Raw genomic sequence first — 6,000 nt, 5'->3', positions numbered from 1 at the left:
TATAATAAATGAGAATGAAAAATGAATTTATAATCAGAAATTATGCATTGAAATGTATGTGACAACCTCATACTGATGAAGAAATGTAGAAATAGCAAACTTGGCATACATTTTTTTTATTTTACCAAAGTCAAGATGTGTCCTATTTCAAACCATTGCTTTAGAACAAGAAGGGAGCATCATAAATGCTATTTCAGGAATAAATGCAATATTTAGTAATTAGTTAGTTGCAGACACTTGTGGGCAACATCGGCAAGACTTGTTTTATTTCCATGTAAAATGTTACATTCTAATATTAATGGCAATGGTATTACCACTGCTTTCTGTGTACAAAGTACATTAACAACAGTTAAAATGTAATATTAGATTGCTCCCGCCATTGGAACAAGTGAGTCGTGTTTGCTGCGTCCTTAATTCCGCACGCCAACAGGGGGAAGGTGCAAATCTTATCCTCTTGTTTAAGGGACATGGCACTAAAACTGACAATGAGGAGTTGAACCCATTACCAATCGATTTCTAGCGAACTAACGCTTGGTAGCTCTAAAAACACATAGACTTAGTGGTAAAATGACGAGACATACTGGCCATGGCCCTAAACAGATAAAAGATGTTTCTAAAGCATGTCTTCAGTACTTACATTTCTACTATAGGCCTTATTTAGAGTTCAGGATCGGTATTCTCTGCCACATATGTAGAGGATGTCCCTTTGTATTATGAGTACTGTATAACTTATGTCACTTGTGATAAGGTGGGCGGGATACCGGTCACGTGGGTGTATACTAGCTATCAGATTTTGTCTGAAGTTTCTGTTTCTTAACGAAATTATATTCAACTTTGATCATATAAATGTATTACTTTTAAGAAGTCTTCTCGGCACATCTATTGTTATCAAGACAAGAAGGGCCAGGTTTAACAATATTTGACTCAGCAGTCTGAGTCAAATAGAGAGAGTGGGAACGTGCCATAGGTACTAACATATGGCGCATTCCTGCTCTCTGCACTGGCGCACTGTGTGCTGCATAGCGCCAATGCAGGCACTCTTATGCTAAGTGCTAAAGTGCCTGAGTTGCAGACAGGATTGTTTTTGTACAGGAAAGAACACCGCTCTGCACAAAAACGATTTTAGAAGTGCTTTTCTCTTTCTCGTGCTGAACACTAAAAAGGGGAAAAAGAAAGAAACAGAAAGACATTTATCTTCATTGCACCTCTATTGGCAAGGTGTACAAATTTGACGCTTTCCGATGTATATTTATTTTGTTAAATCTGAGAATGTGGCAAAATACATGGATGGATGGGTCAGAACACTCACTCTCTACCGATGTAACAAGTTCATGGCTCAGTGCAATTCAAGACAGAGTCTTGCGCTGCATTCATTACTCCAGATTTACCAAGCAACGCAGGGCCACACAAAGGGGTATATTCAAAAGAACGTGTGATAACTATCGCAAGAGTAGCGTAATACAACTTTCAACTTCGCAGCCCATCGCGGTAAAATAACCCTGTGCCAACGTGGAATTCACAACAAGGCTATAGCATGCGATTGTCTGCCGAAACCGCAGACAATGTCCGCGATACAACCCCCTCGATGGAGACAAAAACACAAACCACAACACCAAAAACCCTGTGATGGGCCAAAGCGCGATGAGGAAACCAGCAATAAGCGGCGCCAGACCTGCAACACACACCTGGCAGGCGGGTGAAATCATCTTAAATGTAGAAAAAACACCCAAACACAAACTGATCAACACCCAAGCACCATAGAGGCAGCCGGAACAGGTGCAGAGGACAAGGGCAACCGCACAAGCGCCCCAGACGAGGGGAAGGAGATGGGGACGAGGAAGACAAAGTTCAGTCACCAAGCAAACAGGATCATAGTCACGGAGGTGATGGAACACCATCAACAACTGTTTGTCAACTCCAACGTGTCATTGGGCACCAAAAATGGAATATGGGGGGACATCGTGGACAAGATGAATGCCGCCGGGTAGCACAAGAGGACAATGGATGACGTCAAGAGGTGATGGACCAAGGAGAAACTCTCTGCCAACCAGAAGGCAGCAACGCAGACTGGAGGTGGGGGCCCAGCGCCACAGCTCATGCTGGATGACATGGAGGAGCTGGTGTCGACAGTCATCAGTGTGGAGACTGTGGCCGGAGTCGGGGGATCAGACACTGCTCGACAGGACACAACACAACCACAAAAGGGTAAGTGACCACCAGGTACTGGGGGACGGGTGGAGATGGGCACAATAGCACACATGCACAATCAAACAGAGCACAGTGCACACCAACAATGAATCTGGGTCCTCTCCCAGATCTACAGACCTTCACAATGTACAATGCCATGCTGTCTGAATGTCACCATGTACCATGCGCCTACATACATGTGGACACATTGTAATACACAATCTCCCCTTCAAATCGCAGGGGCACCGTCAACACCTCCTGCAGAGCAGTCCTAGCCACTCTTCACTGATGACGAGGAGGACAACACCAGTATCGACACCCGTGTGCTGGAGTGCCAGAGGGAGACCGCAGAGCAGGTGTGGTTGGGCTTCCGCAACATGGCAACCAAACTTGACGCCATCCTTGGGTGTGTAGCCCCGCTCCATAGTCTCCAACTAGCCCTGACTGACATAGCTGGAGTCAAGATGTGGAGAGAACACCTGTCCGCTCGGAGTGGCTCCAGCGATACTAGCCATGAGCTGGCACACATTCGGAGGCTCATGGAGGACCGGGTGTGGATGGAGGTGGAAAGGATGGCAGCCACCCCCACACATCAGTGGAATGTAGCTGAGATCTACCATGCCCTGCAGATCCTCATCATGGCATTGCTGCCACAAGGTGTGGCAATGTTAAATGCTGCTGTCCCTACACCATCCACATCTCTGCCCCCTTGTGTGTCCATGCCTCCCTGTGCGGCAGGCCTAACCACTCTGGCACCTGATGTTACAGTGCCACATTGTGCGGCCGACAATCCACCTCTGGCACCTGAGGTGTCATTGGCACACAGTGTGGCCCACAATACACCTCCGGCACCTGAAGTGTCATTGGCACACAGTGCCGCGGCTGGTATAGCAACACCCTCAGGTGGGGCAGGGCACACATCCGGGGACGAGGACATGGATGGGATTGTGATCAGGAGGGCTCTCTAGTATTCATTTCCGATACCTGGCCTGTTCCTAGTTGTTCCCGCATATGGCCTCATGACCTTCCACTGACCCCCGATCCACTCAGACGCACTCACCTTGGACAGTGACATGGACCGCAACATCTTGTTTGATGACCAGTGACATGGCGACCAGACTGCGGACTACACCCCTCCTCTTCCGCAGTACTTGTCTTCCATGGATGGACTCTGGCTGGCCCTCCACGGGCCTAATGGTGTGGTGTATTCGGCAGTGCCCTGTACCCCTCAAGCTATGGAACTTCACTGGATGTGCAATAAACATCCAGTGACACACTGCTGTGTCATGTCTTTCATCATTCATGTATGTATGTGTGGATAAATGTAGGGCCAGTGATTCCCCTTGCATCAATGATGCTCGTCCTGTGGGATGCCAGTCTGAGGGTGCTACATAGCGATGTGTGCATGGGTCCCATGGACACCACAACAGAGACACACAAACCAGCCACTTTCTTGTCCGGACATGGACTGAACCAAGCCCAGTGCCCACAAGTCATTATTACAAGCCCTGCACTGTTCCGGCGTACGGCAGGCCAGACCACTCCGCTCACACTCCCAGGGGTTCCTCATTGCTACCCGTTGCAGGCGTACTCTCTGGTGTTGTGCAGGTCACATGTCTAGTTGTCTGCACGTCACAGCCACTCTCTGAGGGCAGGTTTGCATGCACACAACACCCACCCGGCACAGGCATCACAGGCCATGTGGCAGTGCAAATATAAGGAGCCGACAACGTCACATACCCCTCTGCCGGTGGTGACTGGATGATGGATCCGAGGCCTTGAGGCCGGCACAGGCCTACCACCACGTGGCGCTGACAGGGGTTGAACAGCGTGTGTGGCACACGCTGCATTACGGCCTACACAGGCATCCCGCCATGGGACGCTGACTGGGGTTGAACAGGGTCGGTGGCACACGCTGCATTGCGGCCAGCACAGGCATCTCGCCACAGAACGGTGACTAAGGGTGTACTGAGTCATTGCAGTCATTGGCACCTTGAAGTGCTGAGCGGGGTAAACACCCAAAATATAGAATAAAAAATATCGAGAGGGCATAATATCGAATTATCAATATCGAGAGGACAGAATATAGAATGGATATAATATAGTTGGAAATAATATCGGCATATAGGTAAGTAATATCGACTGTCATTATATCGAATGTCATCATATAGTATGTTATAATATAGAATGTCATAATGTAGAATGTTATTAGATCAATTTTTTTATTATATTATATGTTAGTATATGTGTTAAAAGTATATAATATTTTTTTAATGTATGATACAATTTGTTTAAGATAATGAATTTTATGTTAATGAATTTTTGCGTATATTAGTTCCGTAGCGGGTTGTGGGTTTTTAGGGGAATAGGGTGGGAAGTAATTTAATTTAAATACAAAAATAATAATAATGTAATAATTAATAATGCATTGTTTAATAATTAATATTGGTAATTAACTTTTGCGCATATTAGTTCCGTAGTGGGTTGTGGGTTTATAGTGGAATAGGGTGGGTAGTAATTTAAATTAAATAAAAAGAGACTTAATTTAATCATTAAAAATGTTATGGTTAAAAAATAATATTAGTAATTAATTATTCCGTATATTAGCTCTGTAGCGGGTTGTAGGTTTATAGGGGAATGGGGTGGGAAGTATTTTAATTTAAATAAACAATAATAATAATGTATGAATTAATAATTTTATGGTTAATAATTAATATGGCTAATTATATCATATAATTTATTATTAGATATTGAAGAAGTTATTATTCAACGTTTCTAATTAATTGATAAATATGTAAATTGTGTAAATGTTTATTGATTAGTAATTAATTAAATATTAATTATTAATAAGTAATGTATTAATATGTTAATTAGGATAACTTTTTACGGAGTGTGTTGAGTGTTTATAGGGTAGTATGGTGTTTATTCAAATATTTGAAAATACATTTTTAATAATAATCATATCATATTTAATCAAAGTTATTTTATACAGTTAATTGTGTTAATTTATATATCATTGTTTTAATATTTTTAATTGTCATTAGCTAATTAATTAAATGTCAATTAATTATATTAATTTATTATTATTTTAGATTTTTTTAGGTGACCCTTATAGTGGAAAATAGTGGGAGGTAAACTAAATTTAAATAATATTTTATTTAAATTAATTTTATTTAAATTGTAGGACTGGGTCTACTAAATTATTCCTCTACGCTATCCAACACTTTCTCTACTGTTACACTTACTGGAGTGGGAATAGTCATTTTTACCCCTACGCTATCCAACGCTTTCCCTACTGTTGCACTCACTGGAGTGGGAATAGTAATTTTTACCCTCCCACAATCCAACACTTTCCCTACTGTTCCACTCACTGGAGTGGGAATAGTAATTTGTACCCACCCGCTATCCAACACTTTCCCTACTGTAGCACTCATTGGAGTGGGAATAGTCATTTTTACCCCTACGCTATCCAACTCTTTCCCTACTGTTGCACTCACTGGAGTGGGAATATTAATTTTTACCCTCCCACTATCCAACACTTTTCCTACTGTTGCGCTCACTGGAGTGGGAATAGTAATTTTTACCCACCCGCTATCCAACACTTTCCCTACTTTTGTACTCACTGGAGTGGGAATAGTAATTTTTACCCCTATGCTATCCAATGCTTTCCCTACTGTTGCACTCACAGGAGTGGGAAAAGTAATTTTTACCCTCCCACGATCCAACACTTTCCCTACTGTTCCACTCACTGGAGTGGGAATAGTAATTTGTACCCACCCGCTATCCAACAAGTTCTCTACTTTTGCGCTTGTT

Source organism: Lissotriton helveticus, chromosome 12 (assembly GCF_964261635.1).
Source record: "Lissotriton helveticus chromosome 12, aLisHel1.1, whole genome shotgun sequence".
Taxonomy (NCBI): Eukaryota; Metazoa; Chordata; class Amphibia; order Caudata; family Salamandridae; genus Lissotriton; species Lissotriton helveticus.
Note: the sequence above shows the minus strand (reverse complement) of the source record.